The sequence below is a fragment of the Eriocheir sinensis genome, chromosome 3, assembly GCF_024679095.1.
Source record: "Eriocheir sinensis breed Jianghai 21 chromosome 3, ASM2467909v1, whole genome shotgun sequence".
NCBI classification, from domain to species: Eukaryota; Metazoa; Arthropoda; class Malacostraca; order Decapoda; family Varunidae; genus Eriocheir; species Eriocheir sinensis.
Window position 1 is genome coordinate 23,079,303 of NC_066511.1, and position 14,354 is coordinate 23,093,656.

Sequence of the window (14,354 nt, forward strand, 5' to 3'; positions counted from 1 at the left end):
CAATTTATTTTTCCGACACAATTCTTTTCTAGTTTCGGAAAAGCCAGTGTAATAATTCTGCCTTTTACCTTCGCAGATTTGCATTTCCAATATCTTTGCCGAGTTCAGAAATTATTCATATTTCATTTTGCTCTTTGCGGTGGTATATTTCCATGAGATGAGTTTAGCAGGAATATTTTAACGCAGAAATTATTGTACTCTCCAAGTTCACGTGTAACAGTATTTCCACGAGACATGAACTGTTGGAGAAGGGTTGGAACATACCTAATACATTACGATACCATTTGCAACAGGTTCCAAGCAGCACCTACGCCTAGCACACGCCTGCACGCCTCAACACACTCACCTGAAAAGAGAAGACAGTGGCGTGTGTTAATTATTGGCACGAAAGAGAACGATCATGATAAGGTTAGTTCAGAGGCAAAGGTCGACTCTGTGTGCCGTGAGGGAAGGAGGGAGGCGTGTTGAGTCATGATTGTGTGTGTGTGTGTGTGTGTGTGTGTGTGTGTGTGTGTGTGTGTGTGTGTGTGTGTGTTATCATGATTACCTAATTATATAGACATGGACATCAACTGAGGTTCATGCAGCCATCTGACCTCAAACGTGGAGAGGGGGGAAAGAAAGGGGGAGAGAGAGGCGTGTGTGTGTGTGTGTGTGTGTGTGTGTGTGTGTGTGTGTGTGATCAGCAAACACCATGAGGTCACAGATAATCATATTCAGCACACCACCACACCACCACCATGCACCAGCCGGCACTCAGCAAAGGCTCGCCCCTCTAGCCAACCGCCCGGCCAACCAGCCAACAGAACAGGCAGGCAAACAATCAACCAGCCAGTCAGTCCGACCATCCTACCTGGACCCTCAGTGATTCCTGGACGCATCACAATCGCCACCAATCAATACACCGCCGAGCGATCTAAAGGAAATTGCTTCTAGTCGGGTTAAGCAGCTAAAGGTTATACACAGCCCTAATGAGGACTAAATGAGGTCCGCCGCCGCCAAATAGCCCTGCACACCTCAATTGATAATACCTGTTCGTGAGGCATTACAGCGGCGGGTTAGGTAAGGTAGGAGAGGACGAGAAGCTGGAGAGAAATTAATGGAGAAGGGAGATATGATAGGTTGGAAAGAGAAGCAAAAGGATTAGGAAATATAACAAAGAGAGCAGAAAAGAGAGATGGAAGAGGGGAGGAAAGAGAGGTAACAGATGGCGATTGAGGAGGAAGGGGAACGTTAAGAAAATGGAGCATGAGGAGGTGAAGTAAAAGTGAGTAATAAGGAAAATGAATAACAAGGGGAACTGAGAGAAAAAAACAACACCGCGTAGATGACCTTAATAAACCTTCTTCATCACCGGGAATACTAATGTTCAGAGCGGCGCAGGCACCGTCCTCATATAAAGCGGTAAATTATACATGTCCTCTGATACTAAATTGGCACATCACTCAACAGAAGACAATTTAATAGGCAATACTGAATACAGGATTTGTTCACTTTCGCTTTCCTCTATGATGAACAGAAAAAAACCTAGCTACAATGCGTCACTTACTAAATAAAAAAGTCGTTATTGAAATGATGCCACCTTCTTCATTTCAGCTTTCTCGTGTAACATTTCTGACGATGCACAAAACTCACGAATATTGGTGTGGAACGTAACGTACTGAGAGAGCGGTTATCAATTCTCCAGCAGTGACGGGAGGAGGGGGAGGAGGGGTCTCGTAGCAATACTGCAGCAGAAACAACACCACAACAACGACAAGAACAAAGGAGTGCGTGCGTGCAGGCCAATCCGTCTCTCTGTGCGCGTGTAAGTCCCCGCGCGTGGCCACAGCCGAGGCAGAGACAGGAGTGCCGCGCGCCGCTGCACCATCATCGCCACCAGCCACGGTTTCCCTCACTCACCTCACAACGAACACACACACACACACACACACACACACACACGGAACTTTCCCCGCCAAGGCCGCGTTGCTCAAGGCTGTTACCGCTGCCGTATGTGTGTTCACCGTCCCCACCGCCGCCGCCGCCACCACCACTCCCCCCAAGGGCCCTCCCATCAACCCCCCCCTCGCCCTTCCTCCTCCTCCCCTCCCTATACTACAGCTTTCACGCCGTTCACACCCACTTAGTTTGGTTGGGTTTCGAAGTGTGTTCTGTATGCTTGGCTGCGTCTCCGTTACCGTTGTTTCCTCTCTGTTTCCGCTGCTCTGAGTGCCTCTGTGTGTTGTTCCCGGCGATACGCTGTTCGGTATACATGGGGTCTGTTTTGGGGTGCTGAAACTGTTATCATAATCCTACACCAGTTTTCCAGGGCTTGCGTAATTGTGATGATGATGATGATGATGATGATGATGAAGAGGAGAACGAGGAGGGAGAGGATGACGAGGAGGAGGAGGGGGAGGAGTACGAGGACGAGGACGAAGAGGAGGAGAAGGAGGAAAGGTAGAAGAGGACGAGGAGGAGAAGGACGAGGAGGAGGGGAAGGAGGACGAGGACGAGGACGAAGAGGAGGAGGAGGAAAGGTAGAGGAGGAGGACGAGAACGAGGAAGAAGAGAAGATTAGCTACAATAAACGCTACTACCACCTCCACCACCACTGCAACCAACACCACCACCTCCACTACCATCACCGTCAACAACAACAATACCACCACCACCACCACCACCATCAACAGTACAAACCACCCTCATAATCATTACATCTTGCTGGGTAATAGGCGGGGGCATAATAACCCACTAATTACACAGGTACATATTCCCAGAAACAAGGGCACAGGTGAGGGAGGTTACGAGGGGAAGGCTGAGGTAAGGTAAGGTGAGGGGAGGAGGAGGGGGGGGGTGAGGAGGGGGATAGAGGGGGTGATTGAGTTGAAGAAAGAGGAGGGAAGAGATGTGAGGAAGGAAGGGAAATAAGTATAGAAAGAGGAAGAAGGGGAGGCGAAGGGAAGGAAGAGTAGAAGGGATGTAAGGAAACGAAGGAAAATAAGCCGATGGGAAAGGGAGGAGGAAGAAGGGGAAGAAAAGAGAGGAAGAATGGAAGAGAAGTGAAGAAAGAAAGGAAATAAACCGATGGAGAGGAGGAAGAAGGGGAGGAGGAGGAGAGAGGAAAGGTAGACGAAAAACAGGAGGAAGAAAAGACACAATTATGGAAAGAAAAAGAGGAGGAGGAGGAGGAGGACAAAGATAGGAGAGGAAGAAAGATAAAGAGGGAGGGAGGTAAGGAAGGAGAGAAAGAGACGCTGGAGAGAAAGTAATGGAGAAAGGAGACATGATAGGTAGGAAAGAGGAGGAAAAGGATTAGGAAATATAACAAAGAGAGCAAAAAAAGAGAGAAGGAAGAGGGGAGGAAAGAGAGGTAACGGATGGTGATTGAGGAAGAAAGGGAACGTTAAGAAAATGGGGCATGAGGAGGTGAAGTAAAAGTGAGTAATAAGGAAAATGAATAACAAGGGGAACTGAGAGAAAAAGGAGAGGGAAAGCAAGAGAGGAGGAGGAGGAGGACTCGAGAAGAAGAAGAATAAATAAAGGGGAAAGAAAAAGGAGAAAACGGAGGAAAGTAGGAAAGGGGAAGGAGAAGATGAAAAGCAGAATGATGAAGCAGAGGAAGGAAGGAAAAGAGGGAAAGTAGAAGAGGGAGAAAACGAAGGAAAAAGGAAAAGGAGGGAGAGGAGGAACTGGCGATGTAAAGGAGGAAGGAACCAAAGAGAGGGAGGAAGGAAGGAAAGAGAGAGGGAGGAAAGAAGAAAGGAAGGAAAGAGAGAGGGAGGAAGGAAGAAAGGAAGGAAAGAGAGAGGAAGGAAAGAAGAAAGGAAGGAAAGAAAAGGGGAGGAAAAGATTAGGTAAGGGAAGGGGACGTGCGACTGGAGGGAGGGAGGAAGGGAGGAAAAGGGGGAGAGAAGGGAGGAAATAGGGAGAGGGGGAATGAAGGGCGCAATTAAGAGCGAGGGGGAGAGGGGGAGGCGCCTTCTCATCATGTATAATAAAAGATAAATACCCTCCCTACCTCACCCCCCTTCCCTTACACCTGCCCCCCTCACCCCCCTTACCTCAGACCTACCTCATTCCCCTCCCCTCACACCTGTCTCACTCCCCTTCCAACCTGCTTTCGTTTTTCCCCTATTCCTTTATTCTCTCTATTCTCTTTATTTTTTCTCTCTATCTATCTATCTCTCTTCGTTCTTTATCACATTCCTGCTTTTCTAAACCCTCCTGCCCTTGTTTTTAAGTTTATTTCCCTCCTTCTCCTTTTTCTCTTCTTCATTCCCTTCCTTCGCTTCTCATCTTCCTATTCCCTATCATACCTTTTCTTCTCATATCTTCTCTTAAATCGCTACCTCTCCCCTTTTCTTCATATATACCTTCTACTATCCTTCATTCGCTTCCGTTCTTCGTATCTTCTTCCTTCTCTTTCCTTCTCATTTCTTTTCTCTTTCCCGGTCACATTTACCTCTCTCTATATATACTTTCTCCTCCCCTTCCTTCGCCTCTGTTCTTCCTACCATCTTTGCTTTCCCTTTCCTCCCCTTCTCCTTCATTCTCTCTTTTTCCAGTATCATTTACCTCTTTTCTCTTCTCTTCCTACTACCCTAAATTCATTCTTCCTCTCACTTTCCCTTCCCTTTACGTCCCTTCTCATTTCCTGTCTTTTCCCCGCATCATTTACCTTTCCTATCCTCTCACCTACCAGCCACCCACCTGCCGCCTGCCTGTCCCTCAACCTGCTTGTTTTCCCGCCACTCCCCTCCTCCTCCGCCGCCGCCGCCGCCGCTCTGACCTATAAACATCTGCTAATTACCCAGCGTTTTAAGGTATTTCCTCATCACTTGCTACCTTGACCTTCACTCCTGGTGGCTGGCGGGGTGGGTGGCTGGGTGGGTGGAGTGGATGGGTGGTTAGGTGGGTGAATGTGTAGGTGGAGGAGTTGGAGGAAGGTTCATTTGCTGGAAACATGAATGGGTGGATGCGTTTAGTGATTTCTGGATACGTGTGTGTGGATTAATGGCTGAATGGATGAGTGAATGAATGGATGATTGGACAGATAACAGGTCGGGTCGAGGGTTGGGGTTCCGGTCTCTTTTTCAGCCTCTTCTTCAATGAATTCATCCTTTTATTTTGATGTTGATTGTGTAGTTTTGTGTAATGACGATGAATGTTCCTGTTTGGCTGAGCTTGAGTTCTCTTTGTCATATGTTTCTTCTTCCTCCTCCTCCTCCTCCTCCTCCTCCTCCTCGTGCACCAGACTAAACGTTGAGCTAAATTGGTCCTTTTTATGTATTTTTTTTAAGGTTTGCTATTATCTTTAAAGAAAGCCCAATTAAACGGTAACTTATTTTGTCTTCCTTCTTTCCTCTCGTATTCTTTATCCTTATTTCTAACCACGCTGCTCGGCTCTTCATGTTTTCCTTCCTTCCTTCCTACCTTCCCTCTTCCTTCCTTCCTTTCTTTCTTTCTTTCTTTCTTTCGTCCTTCCTTCCTTCCACCCTACCTTCCTTCCTTCCTTTCATCCTTCCTCTCATTCTTCCTTCCATACCTCACTTTTCTCCTTCCCTTCACTCTTAACTTCCCTCGCCTCCTGTTCCATCCTTGCTCATCTCCACATCTCTTCCTCCCTCTCTCCTTCCTCCTTTCCCTTCTTCCGTCCTTCCCTGTCACCGTATCCTTGCTCCCCCTCCCCTCACACACACGCTCGACCTTCCACGTACACAGCGGCGGCAGCAACACCACCACCAGCCAACACCCCGAGGCGACACTCACGCTATCACACTAATGGGCTCCGAAGCATCTCTCTCCAGCTTTCACCTCTCCTGGAATCCCTCCTTTGTGTACGAGAGGTGAGAGCGGAGAGGACGTCTTCAATGGGCGCGTCATCCTCCCAACTTGCGTAAACTATTGAATGGCTGGCTGGGTCTTCTAATGGTCTGTCTGTATTGGGTGGTAGAAGGAGGACATGGTTTATTGCCTGTGTGTGTGTGTGTGTGTGTGTGTGTGTGTGTGTGTGTGTGTGTGTGTGTTTACAGCAAAGGAGACAGCACAAGGGCACACAAAAAAAGGATAAGAAAGAGAAGAAGTGTGTGTGTTTGCTTCGTTTTTACATTTTACCGGAAAGAAGAGAAATAGGAGGAGGAGGAGGAGGAGAGGGACTTTTTGGGAGACATAACTAGGTGTGTGTCTTCTAAGGGTCTATACGTGATTATTATTTTTTTTACAGCAAGGGAGGCAGATCAAGGGCAAAAAAAAGAGAATAAAAAGAGCAACAAAAAAGCCCTGTTCCGACCAAAGAAAAAAAAGAACGAGAGACCAGAGGAGAGATCAATTTCGGGTGGAGAGGTGTCTTGATACTCCTCCTGAAAGAGTTGAAGTCGTAGGCAGGAGGAAATACATGCAGACGACATATCCTTCGTCATCACATTTTACTGGAAGGAGAGGAAGTGGGAGGAAGAGGAGAGAGGGTCCTGCATTGTCAGCCGATGTAGCCTCTTACATCAAATATTTATAAAGACCACAGAGGAGATTAGTGGAGTTTTTTTTGTGTGTTTTTCACGTTCTTGGTACAGAGGAATGCCTAAACTACTACCAGGGTCATACAGCTACACCTGGAAATGCCCACGACCCCCACGAAATGCCTAAACTACTACCAGGGTCATACAACTACACCTGGAAATGCCCACGACCCCCAAGAAATGCCTAAACTACTACCAGGGTCATACAACTACACCTGGAAATGCCCACGACCCCCACGAAATGCCTAAACTACTACCAGGGTCATACAACTACACCTGGAAATGCCCACGACCCCCACGAAATGCCTAAACTACCACCAGGGTCATACAACTACACCTGGAAATGCCCACGACCCCCACGAAATGCCTAAATTACTACCAGGGTCATACAGCTACACCTGGAAATGCCCACGATCCCCACGAAATGCCTAAACTACTACCAGGGTCATACAACTACACCTGGAAATGCCCACGACCCCCACGAAAGCCTTGTCAAATGTGGGCTGTAAGCGTCGTAGCGTTTGAGAATATGGTCCAGGGGCTTTTCGGGGGCCATTAACTAACTGTGACATCCGCGTTGCCTTCCGTAGTGTCCCCGGGCGCCAGTTAAACCAGCCAGCAAACCCGGAAACATGAATAAAACTTTAATGGATGGGCTGCGCATCGAGCGACCAGCCACCACCACCAACACCGCCGCCTCCGCGCTCCGCCATAACGCGCTGTGGTCGAGGATTGGGGAGTTACATTTGCATCAGCGTCTTAGTGTTCATACGGCGATATATCAAGTTGTTCGGTGACATCTCGAGAAGTTGATTTAGACACTTCTCTATTCTAAACACAGACTGCAAGAAAATACTTATACGGTGGCGACACAGCAAGTTTCATCACATTAAGTCAAGGCATCATGATAGGTTGATTTAGACGTTTCTCTATTCTTTCGGTCACCTCTTTTGATTCTTTTTTTTAGGAGCAGCGAGTAGCGGGCTTTTTTTTATATTATTGTTTCCTTTTTTTGTGCCCTTAAGCTGTCTCCTTCGTTGTAAAAAAAAGCATAAAAATAGGAAGAAAAGAAATATTAGGACCATTTTGAAGAAGATTGAAATTAATTATTTTTCGGTGACATACCAAGTTTATTCCTAAGCAAAGCACAAAATAGAAAAACAAACCATACGAAGACAGTTTGGGAGAGGACAGAGAAAATACTTATATACCACGACAGATCAAGATTTTCGGTGACATCACAATAGGTTGACTTAGACACTCATCTCATCTAAACAAAATTAAAGAATAGAAGAAAAAAAAAGCTATCATGAAGATCGTTTTGATAAGTCCTTCATGCTCTACACAAGGATGTCAGAAAATATTAATACGTGAGAATATATTGACGGACAAGGAGAGTGAATCAGTTATCGTGTTCGTAATTATACTTTCTTCTGGCCATGTGTGTGAGTGAATCAGTGTGTTTCTCCTTCAGGCAGTAGACAGTGGTGAATCTTTTAAAACACTCATTTCTTCTCTTCCTTGTCAACCTTCCTCGTAGCTCCTCCTTCTTTGTTTCTTCCTCCCTTCCTTCCTCTCTCATCTTCCCTCTCTCATTCATCTCTTCAGTCTCTCCGGTAGCTCCTTCTCCTTCGTTTCTTCCTCCCTTCCTTCCTCTCTCATCTTCCCTCTTCTCTTCATCCTCTCCGGTAGCTCCTCCTCCTTCGTTTCTTCTTCCCTTCCTCTCTCATTCAGTTCTTCACCCTTCTCTTTATCTCCTCCTCCTTTAGTACCTTCCTTTCATCCTTCCTTCCTCATTTTCCCTCTTCCATTCTTCTCTTACGCTTTTCCATTAGCTCCCCCTCCTTCCTTACTTCCTTTCTTCCTCCTCTTCCTTCTCTCATTCTTCTCTTTGGCCGTTCCCGTAGCTTCCCGTTCTTCGATCCTTCCTTTACTAACCTCTTTTTTCCCCAAATCTTTACCCTCTACCTTCCTTTCTTTCTATAGTTTTTTCCTTTAGCCTTCTTCTCTTCATCCGATATTCTCTACAGTTCCCCTTCCGTCCTTCCTCCCTCCCTCCCTGTTATTTTTCCTTTCATTCCTTTCCTTCTTTCCTAATCTCTTTTTTCCCCCAATCTTTACCTTCTACCTTCCTTTCTTTCTATAGTTTCTTCCTTTAACCTTCTTCGCTTCATCCGATATTCTCTACAGTTTCCCTTCCGTCCTTCCTCCCTCCCTGTTATTTTCCCTTCCCTTCCTTTCCTTCCTTCCGTCCGTCCCTCATCCCGCTTCTCACTCGGCTTCCTCCCCCTCGACACACACACACACACACACACACACACACACACACACACACATCAGAATGAGTTACCAACGTGCCGCCTCAGGGTCAGCGGCTTCCCTCTGCAGTAGTTTGCTGTATGTAGAGAAAACGTCCTTGCCTCCCCCCCTTTCCCCCCCCTCACCAACTCCTCCTTCAACAACCTTCCTTTCCTTCCCATCCTCCATTCCGTCAGCCCATCGTCACCCCTCACCCCCTCTCTCCGATCCTTCCCAATTCTTTCCTTTATCTTCCAGCCTTCTTCTTCTCCTCCACCTCTCTCTTCACCATCTGCTAGTCCATCGTTTTCCTTCCTTTTACCTTCATCATCCCTTCATCCTTCCCTTTTTTGCATCCCTCCCTTATTCTTCTCCTTCATTTTCAGTCCTTCAAGCATTCTAGTCTATGTCCTCCTCCTCCTCCTCCTCTTCCTCCCTTCCTTCACCTTCTAATAGCCCATCAATTTCCTTCACTTCGACCTTTCTTCATCACCCCTTCATCCTTCCCTTCTTTGCATCCCTCCCTTATTCTTCTCCTTCATTTTCAGTCCTTCAAGCATTCTAGTCTATGTCCTCCTCCTCCTCCTCCTCCTCCTCCTCCTCCTCCTCCTCCTCCTCCTCCTCCTCCTCCCTTCCTTCACCTTCTAATAGCCCATCAATTTCCTTCACTACGACCTTCCTTACCATAATTCATCATCTCCTTTACCCTTCCCCATCTTTGCCTATTTCCTTTACCACAATCTACCATAATCACCTTGCCGTAAGTACTACCTCACCATCCATTTCCATCCATCCATCCGTCACTCTCGTTCTTACTTACGGCAATACTTCCTCACCACCACAATCCATAACCTCCTCCATATCAGTCTCAGTCCACATCCGTTCATTGTCTTTCCATCTCTCTCCACACCCTGGTTTATGGTTTTCAGTAACGCTCAACTCCATCAGTCAGTCAGTCAGTCAGTCAGTCAGTCAGTTAGTCAGTCCTTCTTTTCCCTTCTGCCCGTTTCCTATACTACTGTTGTCAATCTTTTTTGTTTTGTATTCATATTTCCAGCCTGTCAATATTTCACAAAGTTTCAAAGACTGTTAGAGAATAATGACTTCCTTCGTTGTCATCTATTTGAAGGGGTGATTTTAGTCCATATTCTCAGACGCTTTCGACTCCCAAAACCATTTCTAGCCCGGTAGCAGCAACGGGCCAAAGTTGTGGCTTTACCGTGTACCAGCGACGGGCCACATTTTTGCCATGATATAAACCCCCCCAAATAGATACTGCATAAACTGATAACAAATGCGTTGATATGTATTATGAAATGGTTTGCGTGAGTGATGATTTTTTTTCTTTTTTCTCGCTTAGAGGGAAGGGCCTTTAAGAAACGTGATCCCCGCAGCTACAAGGCTAAAGAAGAACAGTCGGGTTTTAATTAGTGTTTTTCTCATTCATGGTGCAGAGGCCTTGTCAAACTACCGCTAAGCTCATAAAACTACCCATGGAAATAACCACAACCTCTACAAAAGCCTTATCAAATGTGTGTGTGTGTGTAAGCTGCGAAATGCCTGAGAATACAAAACTAATAGCCTTAACTGCTCTCTGTCCACTCCACTCAATTCCATCTTCTTCCACCTTCTTCTTTATCCACTACCATCCATCCATCCATTCCTTTACATTGCTCCACCTCCCTTCCACACTAGCCCCCTTTCTTTACCTTGCTCCAGTTCCCTTCCTCGCTCTTCCATGTCCACTTACAATTCCTACATCAATTCTCTTTCCCTCCCTTCACTCCTGCTTCTATTTTCATCGCCTTTGACAACCACCACTTTCCTGCTCTTTCCACCCCCTTTCACCAGCGTCCATCGTCACCAGTCCATCACCAGTCCTTCGCCACTTCTACCCCCCCCCCCCCCTCCTCCTCCTGCTCTCATATCGCACGCTACCACTCCATCACTCCTCCCTCCCTCACTCCCATGTCACACGGTCCCTTACATGTTTTATTGCTTCCGTTCAATTCTGTAAAACTCGGCCTTCTTACGTACGTGTGTGTGTGTGTGTGTGTGTGTGTGTGTGTTTCTTTTTTACTGCATAGGAAGCAGCTCAAGGGCAACAAAAAGAAAGTGTAAAAAAAAAGCCCGCTAATCGCTGTTCCCACAAAGCGAAAAATAAAGAGTGGTTAAAAGAGAGGTCAATTTTGGATGGAGAGATGTCTTGATACACTCTTCTTGAAAGCGGTCAAGTCACAGGCAGGAGGAAATATACTGACGAAATATACAGACGAAGGAAGGCTGTTCCAGAGTTTACCATGCAGTAAAAGGGATGAAAGAACTGCGATGCTAGTTAACTCTTGCATAAGGGGTTTGGACAGTATATAGGGATGAGCTAGAGTAGAAAGTCGAGTGCAGCGGGGCCGCAGGAGGGGGGAGGCATGCAGTTAGCTAGTTCAGAAGAGCAGTCAGCATGAAAATATCGATAGAAGATAAAAAGAGAGGCAACATGACGGCGGAATTTAAGAGGTAGAGGACTGTCAGTAAGAGGAAGGGAACTGATGAGACGAAGAACCTTAGACTTCATTCTGTCCAAGAGAACTGTGTGTGTGGAGCCCCCCCCCCACACGTGAGATGCATACTCCATACGAGGGCGGACAAGGCGGGGGAGCAGAACTGGCGGAGACGATACAGAACGCCCAACCTTGAGGAAGCTGTTTTAGTAAGAGAGAAGATAAGGAGAGGAGACTGGCTGATGCTGATAATGTTCCTTCCTAACCTAACTTAACCTGACAATCTAACCTAACCTAAATAAACCTAACCTAACTCAACCTAAATTAACCTAACCTAACTTAACCTAACAATCTAACCAAACCTAATCCAACCTAACCTAATCTAACCTAACCTAATCTAACCTACCCTAATCTAACCTAACCTAAATTAACCTAACTTATCCTAACCTAAATTAACCTAACCTAACTTAACCTGACAATCTAACCTAACCTAAATTAACCTAATCTAACCTTATCTAATCTAACTTAACCTAACCTAACCTAACCTAATCTAACCTAACCTAATCCAACCTAACCTAATCTAACCTAACCTAAATTAACTTAACCTAACCTAATCTAACCTAACCTAATCTAACCTAACCCCGGATCACTGCGCCACGTTTAATCACATTGGCTCACTAAACACTAACTCCGCTGTCTGCTAACGAAGCTTAAAGGGCGAAGAAAAGGTCCCATCGCAGCAAGTTTACGGCCCGGCAGTCTATCTATTAATTAATCTACGTAATTATCTACTTATTAGAGATGAAGGGATAGAGCGAGGCTTAGCTGGACCCCCTCCGGCGACAGGGCGAGATTGGATCCTTATGTTTTTCTTGGATGATACGTGATCCTACCTGCTTACCTGTTTGTTTATCTATCTGTCTACCTGTCTACTTATCTATCAATATATCTATCTATGTATTTCCTCATCGGTCTATTTATCTCCCTATATATCTATTTGTATATCTATCTACCTATCTATTTATCTATCTATATATATATATATCTACCTATCTACCTATCTATCTATCTATCTTTCTATCTATCTACCTACCTACGTACCAACCTACCTACCTACCTACCTACCTACCTATTTATGTCTGTCTGTCTGTCTATAGTTTTCTATCTACTTTTTTCCTCTTGTCGTAAAAGAGAAAAAGGAAAAAAAGATGGTTAGCCTCGCCCTAGGGAATGTGTGTGTGTGTGTGTGTGTGTGTGTGTGTGTGTGTGTGTACGCACACACACACACACATACACACCTTCAGTCCCCTTGCGTCTCTTCCCCTTGAAAACCCCCGGTGGTGGTGGTGGTGGTGGTGGTTCTCCCTCACTCTCTCTTAAACCCTTACTTTCCTCTCCCTCATCGTACCTCATACTTTTACTCTCTCTCTTAAAAAAAGTAATACATTTCATATTTTACAATTTCACAATGGGTTCAGAGCATGACTTTTTCTCGTAACCCTTTCTTTATAACTACAACTCTCGTAACCCTATCTCAAAAACCTAGATCTCTCTCTCTCTCTAACAGACACATCCCCTCCATATCCTTCCCCTCCCTTTCCTCTCAACTATATATCTCTCGAGCAGGCCAGTACAAAATTTACCCTCCTCCCCCTCCTCCTCCTCCTCCTCCTCCTCCTCCTCCTCCTCCTCCTCCTCTTCCTCCTCCACCTCCTCTTTTTTTTCATTCCAGGTTGACAGCCAGACACCTTCCTTTTCCCTGTTGTCCCCCAAAGTAAACACACACACACACACACACACACACACACACACACACACACACACACACACACACACACACACACACACACCTTTAGCCCCTTTCCTCCACCTTTACCCTTTTCCCTCACCTATAAAATTTCTCCCTCCCTCTCTCCCCTTTCTCCCTCTCCTCCCTCTCTCACCCACTCCCACTTCTCCCTCTCTCCCCTTCCCTCCTCTCCCTCTCTCTCTCTCGCCATCCTTTAAAGAACTCTCCCTTGCCCCTTCATCCTCTAGTCCCTCTCCCTGACCCTTCCCTTCCCTCTCCTCCTCCCTGACCCACTCTCCCCTCCCTCCCCTCTAGCCAACAAGGGAGAGATGAACAGACCTACAGACAGACAGACAGACAGACAGACAGACGGCACATCAATAACCTGAGTGCCACGGGAACACACTCACCTGCCAGAGGGAATCAGCGCTAAATGAAGCCGATTTCAATGTGTCAGGAGCTGCTAACTACCTGTCCATCAGCCCACCTGCCTGAATAGCGGCCTGCAGGTGCGGCGCGGCGGGCAGGTGAGCCGGAGGAACGGAACGTGGGAAAAGGCCGGATGTCCGTTTCGTTTTTGTTCGCTGTGTTGTTATACGAATTCGCTGAAGTGAGTGTCCACAGCTAGAATTATCAGTGGGTTTAGTTGCACACGTATAAGCTCCATTGTTAGGGACGTATAGGAAGGCTCTTTTTCAGATGTCTATGTAGTACGGTTTTGTTCATTGCATGTTGTTACGAATTCGCATAAAGGAGTTTCCACAGCTAGAATAATTATCGATAAATTTAGTTGCTCCCGGACGTAAATATAGGAAGGTTCTGTATTCGGATGTCTGGTTCGTTTTTGTTCGTTGCTCGTCGTTACGAATTCGCTCAATAGGTTTATTTGCATGCGTATACACAGGCTCAGTTCTCAGGGACGTATAGGAATGTTCTGTGTTTTGATCTCTAGTTCATTTCAGTTCGTTACGTGTTGTTAGGAATTCGCACGAGAGTTTTCACCCCTAGCATTATCAATATGTTCAGCGGCTCTCGTTTAACCCGTCCGCTGCGATTGGCATGGATTTCACCTTCACTGGTAGCCTGGTAACATTATAGTCCCAGGTCTTTCTCTGTCTCTGTGATGGATAGTGCAGTGTTTCCCATGTAGTATTGGTGTGCTGGATATCCCCTCCCAATGTACAGGACTTAATCTTTTTCTTCATTGAATTGTAGCAGCCAGTTTTTGCTCCATTCCTGAAGCTTGGTGATATTCTCTTGTAGGAAATCCGC

General features: G+C 46.2%; 1 long non-coding RNA gene across 1 annotated transcript in view; it reads right to left on the reverse strand.

The window, feature by feature from the left end:
• Positions 1-211: 211 nt before the first annotated feature.
• The window catches only part of LOC127006917 (uncharacterized), an 83,542-nt gene continuing 69,399 nt past the window's right edge, over positions 212-14,354 (reverse strand). The window contains exon 3 of the long non-coding RNA XR_007759907.1: positions 212-346. This is a non-coding gene — a long non-coding RNA (uncharacterized LOC127006917). The remainder of the gene's footprint in view (positions 347-14,354) is intronic.